This window comes from Mirounga leonina, unplaced genomic scaffold (genome assembly GCF_011800145.1).
Source record: "Mirounga leonina isolate KUSES-001 unplaced genomic scaffold, KU_Mleo_1.0 Mir_115, whole genome shotgun sequence".
Classification (NCBI taxonomy): Eukaryota; Metazoa; Chordata; class Mammalia; order Carnivora; family Phocidae; genus Mirounga; species Mirounga leonina.
The window spans coordinates 25,526,517-25,542,378 of NW_023270268.1; the positions used below are offsets into that span (position 1 = coordinate 25,526,517).

Here is a 15,862-nt window from a genome sequence, read left to right on the forward strand (position 1 = left end):
GCTGCAGCGTGTGCGGCGCGCAGGTGGCCCGCCGCGTGGAGGCAGCGGCGCTGGGCGTCGAGGCGGGTGCAGGGCGCCCAGGGGCGCGGGGAGGACCCGCTGCTCCCGCGGCGGCGCTCAGGGGCCGGCGGCTCCCCCGAAGATGCGGCGCAGCATATTTTGCACATGAGTTCAGAGGAAGAGGAAGTGTAGCCGGCGGACGCGCGGCGGCGGCGGGGGCGCGTCGGGGCTGGAGCCGGAGCGCGCCAGGCGCAGGGCGCAGCGAGCGGGAGCGCGGCGGCCGCGGGCTCCGCGGAGGGACGGACGCCCAGATCGCGGGAGGGACTGACAGCCGAGCGCGCCGCGCCTCCGCTTCCCGCCCCCACCCACTGGCGCCCACGCTTTCCCCGCGCCGCCTGCGCTGTATGGCACAAACTTTCCTCCCGGGACGGAACACGCTGTGTCGGGGAGCCCGCGCCGGCGCCTTCTCCTCAGCCAGTTCCCAACGGTAGGTGGGCGCGCGACGGGACTTGGGGTGTAGGCGGGCACAGGCCCGGCCATCTGGCCCCGCGGACCGGGACCGCGGCGGACCGGAGGAGCCCCGCGTGGCGCCGCCTTGCAGGTTGCCGGGGCTGCCAGAGGGCCACCGCCCCCACAACCGCATCCCCCGCCCGGGTTGGATGGAGTCGGCGCCGGTCCACCGCACGCAGCGGTCTTGGCCAACTTTTTTGGGGGGGAAAAAAAATCATCCCTGGCACGCTGTGGGGAGAGGCACCTAGAGCAGTTTGTTAGGGGTCGTGGGCTCTGCGGGGTCGGGGGCGCCAAAGAGGGAAGCAGAAGGGGAAGCTTTGAGGCTACAGGTGGGTCTGGGACACTGCTGCAGGGGGTCCTTGGCAAAGATCAGGCAGGAGCTGGGCACGGAGTGCGGGTTCAGGAGGGCGGGAGGCCGGGGGCTGGGGAGTGGGAGGCGGCTCCCGGCTGCCCTTCTGCGTGCGCCCTGGGAGGTGGGTTTGTTGCTGGCGCAGGGGTGCTGGATAGATGGGAGCAGACCTGCCGCGCGTCCAGAGGAAGCGCCGCAGCCACCCGAGGCACAGAGAACCTGGGCGCGGGGAGTCCCCGGCACTGAAAACGGCATCTCCCCTTCTGTAAGGGGATTTCTTTCCTCATCCTAACCCACTTTCCCAGGCTCAAGGGACGCCAGGGTAGGTCTGGGCCATGGCGGGGTGGTGGTGGCGGCGGCGTACATTTCAGAAAACCCGATTGTCAGGCATGCAACACTCCCCCTCCCCCGCGACCAGGGCCCGTGCCCTTGACCCAGGATATCGCCGTCTTGGCAGCGAGAACCGCGTGGAAGCCAAAAGTGCTAGACCCAGGCGCGCTGCCTGCTGCCTCCCGTAGCTCATGCTTAGCTGCCCCATGTGGTAGTGGGTGGTCCCCAGGGACACTGGGTGGTGGCAGTGAGTTTGTTGGGGGACTTAAAAACAAACAAACAAAAAGTATATCTATATTTTTAAAGTCTGGCACAAATGCCAAAATTGAGTGCCTGCCCTGGGTTTCCAGCAACAGTCCTTTCTTGTAATTGGTACAGCTGTTTTCAGATGCTGGGCGCGCAGTCAGGCTAGGCGTCTTCCAGGCCCTGCCATCCTGTGTCATCTCAGGATAAGAGAGGCCCTGCCAGGAAGGAAGGCGGGGGTAATGTGAGCGACCTCTGGGCCTGTGGGTAGGGCATGCTATGCACCCCACGTGTCCCTGGCTGCCGGGATTCCTAATTTGTACCTCTGAACAGCTCAATTCCCTACGAAGTTCAAGTGACCCCAGATGTCACCAAACCCCACAGAGGGGTTAAGCAACAAGCTGTTTGGGGCTCTTTGGTGTGTGCGTGTGTGCTAACCTCAGTGAAATCACTTTAACCTCAGACTGACTCTGCATCCTCTTTTGCCTTCAGCGCGGTTTCTGGTGCTGAGAACTGGGACCTCATCCTCTGTATATCAAGTCGCTGGGTTGGTTTTTCTTTGTTAGTCTTTTGACTCAATGGACACGGGGCAAATGGAAGTGGAGTGTTGTGCAGTTAGCTAATAGATTGGTGCAGGAATTGAAAGAGAACAAATTGGGAATGAGTTCTTTTTCTCCCTCTTGAGCAGGAATTTTTGGCTTCCATTCAAATAATTGCTTTGTCTGTAGGGAAACAGGCAGAAAATCTTTGGCATGAGTGATTAGAGTTCCTGTAAAGCTACTTGTGTTCTTCCAATCTTCACTTCTCTGCAGAATTGAAATTGTGTGGGCCCATGGCTTGGTGGGCATGGGTGTCTTGCCAAATTTCTAACTCGGTGGGCTAAAGAGTGGGTATTATGACTCTTTCCCCACCTATCTCATTTCTAAAAATATAAGAAAGTTGCAAGAACAGTAACCCCCAAATACCCATATCTAGAGTGTAATTTAGCAGTACTGGCTTTATTACACATCTGTCGATTTATTCATCCCTCTACCCATCTTAATTCCCAACTTAAGTCCCATCCATTGATAAGTCCCAACCCATTGTTTTATGCACTTTAAAGTAAATTACAGACATTGGTACAGGTCACTGCTAGATGTTTCAGTGCCCTTATTATTATTTAGAGTTCAATATATGTTCACGATTTTCTTAAGGTAAAATGTGTATGCATAGCGTGAAATGCACAAATCTTGAGAGTAATATTTGCATAATGTTTTGATAGATGTGCACACCTGTGTAACCCTAGTTGCTATCAAGATAGAGAATATTACCATCACCTCGAAAGTTCCTCATCCCCATTCCCGGTCAGTCCCTGCCCCTCTTTCAGGGGCAACAAATGCTGATTGTTTCTCACTGTTAGTTTAGTCTTGCTTGAATTCCTATAAATGGAGTTCTACGGTGTTGTGTAAAGCTTCTTCTACTCAGCATAGTTTTGAGATTCAACCATGTTATATATATCAGTATTTTGGGCTTTTTTTTTAAATTGCTGAATTATATATTCCAGGATATGTCCATACCACAGTTTGTTAATATATTCCCCCCTGTTGATGGACACATGAGTTAGTCCCAGTGTGGGGGGAGTATTGTGAATGAAGCTGCTATGAATATTTGTGTACAAGTCTTACTAGGGACATATGTTCTCATTTCTCGTGGGTAAATGCCCAGAAGCAGAATCATTAGGTCATAGAAGAGGTGTATGTGAACCTTATAAGAAGCTGCTGAATCTTTCTCCAACATGGTTGTACCATTTTTACAGGGCCACCAGCAAAGAATACAAGTACGAGATTCCAGATACGACAACCCTGTTTTCTTATCCCAAAGTCAAGGGTGTGGCTTGGCAGTGTTTGGGGCTGGAGGGGTACAGAAATTGGATACCTGAGACAGTCCAAAGCACGTTGTTTTTATAGGTGGAGGAGTTGTAAGAAATCCCTGACTCCGCCAGTGAGTGAGTTTACACTTAAATTATTGCAGATGATCAGACAAATATTTTACTTGTAGAGATCTTCAGAGAAGGGAATTCCACTGGGGAATGTACCCTTGGTTGTGAAAGAAGATTGATTGAGTGCTTTCTATATAAAGAAAAAATAACCCCCAAACCCCACAGAATTCCACCATACTTCTGCTTCACCACTCCTGGGGGATTTCTGACGTATTGGTCTGGCTGATGTGAACTTGGTGGAGGAGATTCCCATTGGATTTCACCGGCTTTCACAGCTGGCTGCGGAAAGCAGGTTGTGTTTGCTTTGCGAGGCAGATCAGATTTGGCTTTTTGAAGGCTCAGAAAACAGTTTTCCTGTTAAAGTGATTTGGCCTGTCAGTGAGAAGCATGACCTGTCGACACGCTCTCGTTGTCCTGGCTGAGAAAATGGGCCAGGTCCCCTCAGGTCCCCTTACCCTTTGGTCCCGTTCTGTGGACCCGCCGCTGAACCTGGCCTTGGCTGATTCAGGAAACAGGAATGGAGCCTGCCGGCCTGCGTGGGACCCCAGAATGAAATATTCGCCTCTGGCCGAGGTGTCTCAGTTGGGTCAGAAGACAGTCTCGCGCTTTGCCCTGTGTTTGGGAACTGTTGTGATCTGACAGCCACAGAGTAGGAGGACAGTTAAGTCTCAGCTGAACGATTCTGGTGACTTGTGGTACCCGACGGGGTGATTGCCCGTTTGGGGGTTGACCGTGAGTGCCAAGATGTCCCCAAGATGTATTTCTCCAGAGGCTACTTTACTGTAGCCTTGGAAACAGGTTCAAAGTGTTTTGGCCTAGGAAAACTTGCTGACTGTCAACTTCTATTTTAGTAGCACCGTTCTTATTTTATTACAGATGTCACTATTGTTATTATTATTATTTTTTAAAGATTTTATTTATTTATTTGAGACAGAGAGAATGAGAGACAGAGAGCATGAGAGGGAGGAGGGTCAGAGGGGGAAGCAGACTCCCTGCCGAGCAGGGAGCCCGATGCGGGACTCGATCCAGGGACTCCAGGATCATGACCTGAGCCGAAGGCAGTCACTTAACCAACTGAGCCACCCAGGCGCCCCACAGATTTCACTATTGTTATTAACAAAATAATAATTATAGCTCCCACTTGCCAAGTGCTTACCCTTGGCCTGGCACTGTGAGGCACTGTACATGCATTCTTTGAATTTAATCCTCAGGAGAGGCAAGTTCTACTCTTATCTGCACTTTAGCCTCGAGGAAACTGAAGCTTAGCGAGGTTAAGTAACTTGCCCTAAGTTCGCTTTTTCACATTTCCTAGACAAAGGGAAGAGACTGTGATGTTCTGGTTTCGCAAATGAGAATACGTCTACAAGCACAGATTTCCAAATACATGAAGCCATAGGGTGATAGACACTAAAACTGGATAGGCACGCCCACTCGGCAAGAAGTGACACACTGGAATCACTTTCTTCTGTTTTTTCTGAGTTTGGGGCAGCCAGGGCCTGTATTGAGATACAAAGTATTTTGGTGACAATTTAAGATATTGTTGGTTGACTGTGATTTTAGTTTCATTGGAGGAAAAGAAAGATGTTTGCCAGCTGTTGAGTTTGAGTGTCTGTAGCCGAGTGGTCCCACACCTTGGCCACCACCTACCTGTGGCTACTTACATTTAAATGTAAAATGAATTAAAATGAAAGAATTTGGCTCCTCAGTCCCACTAGCCACATTTCAAGTGCCCTAGAGCCACATGTGGTTATTGGCCGGGGCCTTGGATAGTGCAGAGGCTGAGTATTTTCATCATGGCTGAAAGTCCTGTTTGCTCTATAGTAAGCGTCTCTCTCTTTTCCTTCAGCTGAAGAATTGGCAACACACTTCGCTAAGGCTTAGGCTATTTTTCACTGACAAAGAGATACATTTAGCCAGACATTTCTTTTATGTTTACCTTTTAAAGGTTTTGTGTGCGTGTGATCTTTTCTCCCATTCACATTCAGTTTTTGACATAAATTTGAGTTCCCCTTTACTCCTGGGCCCCCAAAGGGGCTTTCGTTATTATCATTGCATATTTTACCAGGATGCTTTTTGTGAAAAGATCCGTACAGCAGGCAAGTGATGGCCACTGCTTGAGCCCTGTTAATTCCTTGCTCTCCAAATAAGAATTCGGTTGAGCTTTTAAATATGCATTTGTGTGACTTACTCCCCACCTGGGCTGAATTCAGGAAGAAGAATTGGCTCTCAGCGGGGCCAGAACCAAAGAGCTAGAAAATCAGGTCACATTCTACGCCTGATGGCTACCTGCCAAGACTGAGATGGAGGAGACACTAGTTGGGGTATCGAGGGCTTCACTCTGGAGTTTTGCTGGGTCTGACTGCCCTTGTGGTGTGTAGGGAGTGCTGGAGGGGGCCCGGCGGCTTCCGTGTCCTGGTAGCACAGGACGAGGGGGGTGGCTGGTATGCCCTGGCTTGCCCCTCTTCTGTGGTTCAAAGGAGAGAGGACTCAGCCCTCAGGTATCATGGGGCACCAACACCAGCCAGTGGTGCAAAGTCCACTTCAGCTGTGTTTTGCCCAGCTCGTCTGATACTGACCAACTCTCTTTCATTTTTTAAAAAATATTTTATTTATTTCTTTGGGAGAGAGAAGAGAGGGAAAACGAGTGGGGGGCGGGCAGAGGGAGAGGAAGAAGCAGGCTCCCCGCTGAGCAGGGAGCCCATGCGGGACTCTGTCCCAGGACCCTGGGATCATGACCTGAGCTGAAGGCAGCCACTTAACCTACTGAGCCACCCAGGAGCCCAGACCAACTCTTAGCGACTTTATGAAACTGTATTGGATGTTGCCACACTTTTTCAACCTGGAAGCCGGCTGCACTTCAGTGACAACTTTCTTTGGCTTTTATAACTACAATATCCCATTTTGTTGTTCTATAGGCAGACCCCCTTGATTTTCAGCATTTATTTCTTGCCGAGGATTATCAACTTCCATTTGTGTGTACATGAATGTGTGTGTGTGTGTGTGTGTGTTTTGAAATTTCTTACTTTGTATTTCACCCTGAGGAAGTACTTCCTGGGCAGTCCTTCAGGTTTTATGGAATAGCTCCCAAATGCCTAATTTTGAAGAAACTATTGTAATAGACCTCATTCATAAAGTTGGATAAGAGGAGAGGTGGTTAATCACAGACTCTGGTTAATGGAATGTGACTGAATCATGTATTGCCAAATTTTGAAAATGTAAAGTACTAGAAATCAGATTGTTCATTTAAACTCTTCTGTAACTTAGAGGGGGCTTTTGGACCTTTTCCACTGTTTTGGGACACCGGATAAGCACCCGTTGCAGTGTGGTGTAATTATGGCCATAGGCAGGTAAAAAATAATCTTTACAGTGGATAACAAGTAATTACTGGTAATATGTCTAATAATAGTTAACATTTATACTACTTTTTCTATGTGCCAGAGCTCTTCTAAGCCCTGTTCAGTATTAATTTATTTAATCCTCACCCTGCCAGTGGATTTCAGGGATACCCCCATATTATAATGGGGAAACCTGAAGTTGAGCAGCTTCCTCAAAGTCACAGGGTTAGGAAGTAGAGACACTGGGATTTGAACCTAGGCACTCTGGTTCCAGAACTTGTGCAGCCAACCGCTGTGCTATGCTGTTAAGAAGGTGAACCTGAGAGAGACAGGCAGATATTCCAAATATTCCAGAATTTCCATCCTTTACCAGATAATAAGTGTCTGTCCTAGTCCTGAAGGATGTTGGTTTAGTAGGTATTTATTGTGCATCTCGGGGCGCCTGCCTAGCTCAGTCGGTTGATGATCCAACTCTGGATTCAGGCTCAGGTCATGATCTCAGGGTCATGAGATTGAACCCCACATCAGACTTCATGCTCAGCATGGAGTCTGCTTGACATTCTCCCTCTCCCTCTGCCCCTTCCCCTGCTCATGTGTGCGTGCTCTCTAAATAAATAAATAAATAGATTTATTGTGCATCTGTTGGGGCAGGGTGTTGGGATAGTTGCTATTGGGGATGAGAAAGACATGATTGCCACCTTTGGGAAGTTGGCTGTCACATGAGCAGATGAGGCATTACCAAAAGCTCCAGAGCTTTCCCTTGAGCTCAGGACTGGTCCCTGCAGCTACCCACCCCGATGGAGTTAACACATCTAAAATAAGCTCCTGTCTTCCTCCTATAGCCATCCCCAGCTCGGAAGGGGGCCACTCCAGCCTTCCAGTTGCTCAGGTCACAAACCCTAGACATGTCTTGGATGCCCTCTTTTTCCAAACTACCAATAAATCTATTTCCAAACTACCTATTTCCAAACTACCAGTAAATCTCGTTTTCTACTTTTAAGATATATCCAGAACTTGATCATTGCTCATACCCCATCATCATCTGGTCTCCCCATTTCCACGTCAGTCATGACCAGAGTGATCATGTCTACCCTTGGCTTGAAACCCTCAAGGGGCTCCCATCTCAGGGTAAAGCCAGAGTCCTTACCACCATCTGCACAGCCCGTACAACCTGCTTCCCCCGCCTCTCTGATTTCATGTGCCACCTGCAGCCACCACTCTTCCCCAGGCAGATCCTGGAACCTTGCACGTGCTGCCACCTTTCCCGGTACACCATCCCCCGCTCATCCCATGGTCTCTAACATCACCACCTGGGTGAGGCCTTCCCGGATCATCCTGTGGTTTTTTTTGTTTTTTTTTTTAAAGATTTTATTTATTTATTTGAGACAGAGAGAATGAGAGACAGAGAGCATGAGAGGGAGGAGGGTCAGAGGGAGAAGCAGGCTCCCTGCCGAGCAAGGAGCCTGATGCGGGACTCGATCCCGGGACTCCAGGATCATGACCTGAGGAAGGCAGTCGCTTAACCCACTGAGCCACCCAGGCGCCCTGATCATCCTGTTTTTAAATATAGAATCGTCGGGGTGCCTGGGTGGCTCAGTGGGTTAAGCGTCTGCCTTCAGCTCAGGTCATAATCCCGGGGTCCTGGGATCCAGCCCCACACCAGGCTCCCTGTTCAGCGGGGAGTCTGCTTCTCCCTCCCCCTCTGCTGTGCCCCCTGCTTGTGCTCTCTGTCAAATAAATAAAATAAATAAAATAAAAATAAAAATCTTTAAAAAAATAGAATTTTAAATATTGCATCGTCTTACCCTGTGCTTGCTCTCCCTCCTCCCTGCCTTATTTTTCTTTATTCGACATACTTTTAAAATTGAATTTCCTTTATTATTTTTATTTGTGTATTGTCTGTTTTTCTGCCCCTGAAGGTAAGATCCTTCAGGGCAGGGTTGTTCCTTTTTTTTTTTTTTTTTGGCTTTTTGCATCACTTTGGTATCTTCAGTGTTTAGAATAATGCTTTGCATGTAGTAAATGCTTAATAAAGGAGAGTGTGATGGGTAATTTCATGTGTCACCTTGACTAGGCCATGGTACCCAGTTTTTGGTTAGACACATCTAGGTGTTGGTGTGGGTTATTTTTCTTTTTTAACGTGGTTAACATTTAAATCAGGAGACTTTGAGTAAAGCAGAGTAGTCACCATAATGTGGGTGAGGCATGCTTCACCCAACCAGTTGAAGGACTTAAGAGAAAACAGTGAGGTCTCCTGAGGAAGAAGGAATCCTGCCTCCAGACTGCCTTAAGACTCAAGACTGTAACATCAGTGCTTCTGTAGGTCTCTGACCTGCTGGCGCGCCCTGCAGATTTCCGCCTTGCCAGCTCCCACAGTCCCATGAGTCAATTTCTTAAAACAAATCTGCCCTGCCTTCTCTCTATAGAGATATCTACTGACACGCTGTCCTCTTGCTTCTGGAAGTTTCTCTGAACAACCCTAATACAGAGGGTTGAGATGGAAGGGAAAGGAGTGTCCGGTGGGGGGCGCGCTGGAGGTAAAGGAATGGTGTCTGGAGAGTGCTCAGTGTGTACCGAAGGGAGCATTGGCTTCCTGAAGCCTGACTCCAGGGTACAGGAAGACGAACAGCCAGGGACCCGGGAGGAGGAGGATGGGGGTGAGGTGGAGGCTAAGGACTCCAAACTGGGCAGCATATGTTTCTTATGCTTTTTGAGCCATGTGGGTGGCACAGCATGGTTAATCTGGCATTAGCCTGTGCTCGGAATTAGTGGGTGAGAGACCAAGGGAAGCCAGAGGCATGAAGGCCTCTGACGGTCCTAAGAGGGCGGGTCGGCACGGGGAACCAAGTGGTGGCAGTAAGGGCCTCCAGCAGCACCCAGCGCCAGGCCAGCTGCAGCAGTGGCGACAGTGGCAGGAGCAGGCTGATGCCTGGTGTTTTGAGCCTGGATGTTACGAGGACGGGGGTACTACCCACGGAAGCAAGGAACACGGGAGGAAGAACAGGCCTCGATGGGCAAGGCGTTGAGTTCTCTTTGGGGCACATTCATCAGGAATTTCAGGAAAATTCTAGGTGAAGATGTTGAAACGGGTCCTTGGGTGTGTTCATCTGGAGTTCACCAGTCTGGAAGGGAGACTGGAAGGTTTTTGCCCAGAACAGGTAAAGCAGGGTCCATGAGAGGGGATATAAGGGCTAAGGGGGAGACGGTAGCGTTTATGTAACTTTTTTGAGTATACTCAACAATACCACATATTGGAGGTTCCCAAACTCCATAACTAAGGCACCCCAAGGCACCACAGCCAACTCACGAGGGTGGGGCAGAAGGGCTTTGTTTTTTTTACATTTCTGAGGGGAACACAGTGGTACATAACATGTTAGACAACACACTACCTGCCATCTTGGGGTAGTTCGAGGTACCAACGTTAGCACCGCCTTCTTTTTGATGACATCGTATCTCTGGGCAGCTGCCTTTTGGGCGGTTGCTAAGAAACCACCTAGTGGAACAGGAAATGAAGGTGGTGGTGTCCAGCGTGATTCCAAGGTTTGAGAGGTTGTGCAGTGCCCAAGAGATGCACACATCCCATTAGTTCTTGTGGTGACTCAGGAATGAAAGAAAAAGGTTTATTCTTTCAATTTTTATGTACTATTTTTTTTTCAAAAGGCTAATAAGTTGTTTGGACATAAATGATTATTATGTTGTTTAGACTGAATGGCTTAATAAGTGGAACTGTAAGTATTGCTTTTAGCTTAGGGGTGCCGTGAACAACATACCGAGACGCTAAAGGTGCCAGGAAGTGGAAAGTCTCAAACCTCTGCCATGTATTGTCACAGGTAGATCGTGAAAGAGTAAAAGCAGGGATAGAAGAGGGGAGAAAGGAAGGGCACGGGGGCTGCATCCAAAAAGTCTCATTTCTTCAAAAATAAAAGATGTGAAGCAAATAAAGTAAAATATAAGCATTTGTTAAATCTTGGTGATGGGTACATAGATGTCTCATTTTCTGTCCTCCTCTATATGTCTGAAGTGGCTTATGCTGAAAATTATTTTTTTTAAAGATTTTATTTATTTATTTGAGAGAGAGAGCATGAGCAGAGGGGTGGGGAGCAGAGGGGCAGGGAGAGAATCTCCAGCAGACTCCATGCTCAGCATGGAGCCTGATGGGGTGCCCAATCTCCTGACCCTGAGATCATGACGTGAGCCGAAACCAAGAGTTGGACGCTCAACCAACTGAGCCACCCAGGCACCCCTGTACTGAAAATGATTTTAAGAGAGTGAGACAGAAGGAGGGCTGGGGATAGAAATTTAGGGGTGCACCTGTGTTTGGGAGGACAGCATGGAGGTGGGAAGAGGGCATCTGAGGTACAAAGAGGTTCAAGAGATGGGGGTGTGGAATCAAGGGGATCAGCAGGGCCATGTTCTAGACTGGGGTTCTTAGCCCTGGCTAGGAGATTTAAGAAAGATCCAAGACTGGAGAGGGTTCAGAGTGGGGAAAACTGAGCTTGCTCCTAAATTGTTGATTTTCACCTCTGGCTGCTAGTTAGAATCACTTGGGTTTTTCCAAAATATTGATGATCAGGCCCCACCCCCAAATGCCTGGGCATCAGGACCTTTAAATAGGTCTCCAGATGATTCCAATATGCAACCAAGATTGAGGACCACTGCCATGGCCCAGGGTTTCTCAAACTTTACCACTGCTCAAACTTCAATGAATCACTTGTCATTAAAATGTAGATTCTGGTTCAGCAGGCCTGGGAGGGCCTGGGATTCTGGATTTCTCACAGGCTCCCAGGAAGTCTGGTGCTGCTGGTCTGAGGACCACACTTTGAGCAGCAGGTTCTTCTGAAAGGGAGCTGTGTTTAGTTAAGGGTGTTTGTGATGGGGACTGTCGGAAGGCAGAGAGGTGGTCTGGATCAGACCCCGACTGAGATGTGGGGATGAGGGGATGGTAAGCAAGTGTTTTCCTTTGGTAACGTAAATACCCCTTGTATTCCTTATCTTTTGCTCTGTAACAAATTACTCCGGATCTTGGCAGCCAGAAACGACAATAAACATTTATTATCTCACAGGGTTTCTGTGGGCTAGAAATCCAGAAGCAGCCTAGCTGGGTGGTTCTGACCTGGGGTGCCTCAAGAGGTTGTGGTCAAGATGCTGGCTGGGCTGGAGGCCATTCTGGGGCTGATGGATCTGCTTCCACATGGGTGTTGAGCTAGCCAACAGTGTTGGCTGTTTGGTGGGGACCTCAGTTCCCTGTCCTGGGACTTCGCCACAGGGTTAATAGGGTGTCCTCATACTATGGCAGCTGGCTGTTCCCAGAGTGAGGGATCCAGGAGAGAGCAAGGGAGAACCCACAATGCTGCTGTAACCCAGCCTTGGAAATCACGCTCATCATTTCTGCAGTGCCCTCTGGGCCCCACGGGTTAGCCTTATTCACTGTGGGCGGGGACCACCCGTGAATGCTGCAAGAATTACTGAGGGTCATCTTGGAGGCTGGCTATCATACCTCTTATTGTTTTCAGTGAAGAAAATAAAGTATGTGCAGCACAGAAAACTTGAAAAATATAGAAAACCATAAAGAGAGTGTCACCCATCATCTCATGACCTGGAGGAAATTTCTGGGAACATTGTGGTCTTTGTCTTGCCAGATACAAAGAGAATGTGTATACACACACACACACACATAAAATATATATGTAATATATTACTATATAATTTATATAATATATATTTATATATGCACTCACTTAGAAGTAGCACCATATAAATAATATTGTTTCATATAGATTGTTCTTTATACTTGGCATCAAATCAGGGACACTTAGAACAGGTAAATTTTTCTTATTGAAGTATAGTTGATATACAGTATTATATTAGTTTCTGGTGTACAACACAGTGATTTGACAATTCTAGACTTTACTCAGTGCTCAACACAGTAAGTATGGGCACCATACAGTGTTATTACAACGTCACTGACTATATTCTGGACTGTACTTTTCAACTCTTTGCCATTCTTATTTTATACCTGGGAGTTTGTACCTCTTAATCCCCTTCACTTACTTCGCCCAGTCCCTCAATGGGTAAATTTTAGTTATCCTTGGGTTTCTGTCTTAGACTATGTCTGTAGGATATCAAGACTTGATACCATTTGAATTTTCAAGTTTTCATTTACATTTCTGGGTTGAGAGAGATGTTCCTATCATGTAAAAATGTCTTAATTTGGATCATCAGTTCTTACTTTGGGTGACTGAGTGATGTAATAAACATGCTCGAGGCTTCAAATACGGAACTTGAATGCAGAAATGAAAAATGAATTTGCCAGCTGATCCAGCATCATTGCATATAATTGCCCCATCTCTGGTTGCTTGTCATGAGCTGTTGGCAATTGTTAAAATTAGCTTTACAGTCTGCCACAGATTAGCAGCAAGTGTGGTAAATGAGGACTCACTCTTAATGAAACTAATATGTATTTGGAAATATAACTACATTTATTGCCCCCATTATTTAAATGCATGTACGCTAGTTGATAGTAAAAATGAACCTTTAAACTGAAGTTTTAGAAACGTGAGCTGAAAAATAATCTTTTAAGGAGGTGATCCTTTCTGAAGTGGTTTTCCAGTGTCTTATGAGCATCTTGGGAAGCATTTCAGAAACAAATCAGAAATACTTTAAAATAAAAAGTTAAAGATTTCAACATTGAAAATGACACAGGGCATCATGCCCCATTGCTGATCAGCTTCTTCTGGAACCGGGTCTGTTTTCTGTCACAGGGCTTTTCTCTGAATGTCCTGCACTCTGCCCAGACTTCCAGAACAGCCCGCCCCACTGCACCACGTACATCTGTTCACTGTCTTTCTCCTTCTTTCACCTCTGATTTTCTTAAGAGCAGGGCCTGGTCTTCCCATTTTTACCTTTCCTAATTGAGGACCTAATTCAAAGCAGACCTTAATAAATGTGTGCTGAATGAACGCATGCACGTATGCATGAATTTGGAAAAGTTCCCTCTCTCGTGGAGCTGACAGTTTCTGCATGAAGCTGCGCCGCGGTGTCTCAAAGACACACCTCACGCTAGGCTTGATTTGGAAAGAACTGATTTTCCAGAACCTCACCATCTGAGAGCTCTCTGCTTTCTGGTCATTTGCAATCTCTAACATCCTCTCCTTTGCAGCCAAGGTCTCAACCTCCTGGTGATTACTTTATTTTCCTCCGTAATCAGCATCCAGTTCCTAATTACTTTTGGCTGATTTCTGCTAGAGAACTGTATGTTTATTTTGGCTCTTTCCCCACTGTCTCGCCACAGGAATGGGGAAACACCTCCTCTTTTTGCTTTTACCTTTGAAGAAATCTTGGAAGGTTTTTCTTGGTCCCTTGATGATAGAGAGACGCATACACATGGGTGCTGGGATGTATTCTGGGAAGACAGGGGTAGAAACAAAAGAGAAAAGCCTCCTGTACAACTGTCAGATAATCAAAGCTGATCCAGTGATCCACTCACACATAAAACAAGTAACTTGATTTACATTAGGTGTCAGGGTGGGGTGACTGTGGGAATATGGAAGCGCAGAGCTGTGGGGGTTGGATGGACCATAGATAAAGCACCGGGAGAATCTCATCACACACAAGTGATTTTTAGCATGTGTCCTTTATAGAAACAGACAACAGCGAAAGGAGAAGGAGTCATGAATAGCACCGCTCTCCTGATTCTGCCCAGGGAGCTGATGCCGCAGAGTGAGCAGGAGGTGGAGGGGCTAATCGGTCAGTCTCTCGAAGGGTCTCACCTTCCGCCATGCCTCTCCTGCAGTCAGCATCTGGCCACCGTGAATGTGGAAAGAGAAGCCTCATGCGTTTAACAGGACCCCTGCACTTACCACACAGCCTAGCAATCCTACTCCCAGGTGTTACCCTAGAGAAATGAAAACTTATGTCCTCATAAAAGCCTCTGTGTGAGTGTTTATAGCCACTTTATTCATAATCAACTGGAAACAGCCAAAGTGCCATTCAGAGGGTGAATGGCTAAACCAGGGCCCCTAAATGTAGGCAATCTCGGCTGGTGTTCTCCTGAGGAGGCAGCAGGCCATGGTCATTTTGAACAAACTTGGTGAATGAGTTACATACTGCATGATGAATAGTGCCAAAACTTAGAGGCTTAAAACAAACAATGGTGTATTTTGCTCAGGGATCTGCAGTTTTGGCAGGGTTTGGTGGAAACAGCTTGTCTCTGCCTCACATGGTGTCAGTGTCTTGACTGAGGCAGAGGCTCAATTTCCAAGATGGCTCACCGGCAAGATGGCTGGCAAGTTGGTGCTGGCTGTCGGTTCCTCTCCACATGGGCCTCCCTTTGGGGCTGCTTGGGCTTCCTCATGGCATGGTGGCTGGGGTCCAAGAACAGGCATCTCAAGGATCAAGAAGTCGGTGCTCCTGATTTCTTAAGGCCCAGGTCCAGAAGCTGGCACTGTGTCATTCCTCTGTATCGTATTGGTCAGGCAACCATGGAGCCCAGACTCGGGAGGTGATGTAGACACCACCTTTCAATGGCAGGAGTGGCAAAGGATTTGGGAGGCATATTTCAGAACCATTATCCTTACCATTTACCTTCTGCCCTACTAGAGGCCTTGACTCCTGAGGGAGATGTGCTTCCCCTGAGACAAACACTCCCTGAATGTCTGAGGGAATGTGAACCAAATGCCTGCATCAGGAAAAGCCGTGCCCTCTCCTCTTACCTCTACCTCCCACCTCTCACTGCCCTCAAAGGCCCATACCCATCCCTTGCCCCAAGTTTCTAGTGGGATTCTAGCATGAGCCTGGGAACCTCACATAGTAAACAGTAATGTTAGGTACCGTTCTATCTTATTTTTCCCCCTTTTGTAAGCTAGGTCTTTCTTGTTTGAGCACAGTAGGGACTGCAGTAGCTATTTTCAGAATGATATGAAAATCTTTACTTTTTGACAGGGGTGGGGGTTGGTAGAAGAACGCAGGAAGGAACTAAAAGGAACACAGGTGTGCCAGGAGTGAGTAAGGTAGGGCCCTCACCACAAAAGAATAAGAGGAACAGACTCACGCTAAGGTTTTTTTTTAAGATTTTATTTATTTATTTATTTATTTATTTATTTATTTATTTATTTATTT

At 47.7% G+C, this 15,862-nt stretch overlaps 1 protein-coding gene across 2 annotated transcripts in view; it reads left to right on the forward strand.

Annotated features, from left to right (window-relative positions):
• Window positions 1-228: 228 nt before the first annotated feature.
• The window catches only part of RFTN1 (raftlin, lipid raft linker 1), a 195,024-nt gene continuing 179,390 nt past the window's right edge, over window positions 229-15,862 (forward strand). Inside the window, exon 1 of one of the 2 annotated variants that reach the window (XM_034994118.1) lies at window positions 229-487. The gene's annotated coding sequence lies outside the window, so the exon portion shown is untranslated. Of the gene's footprint in view, window positions 488-1,163; window positions 1,182-15,862 lie in introns of those variants that run through there. The other variant, XM_034994108.1, reaches the window with a different exon arrangement.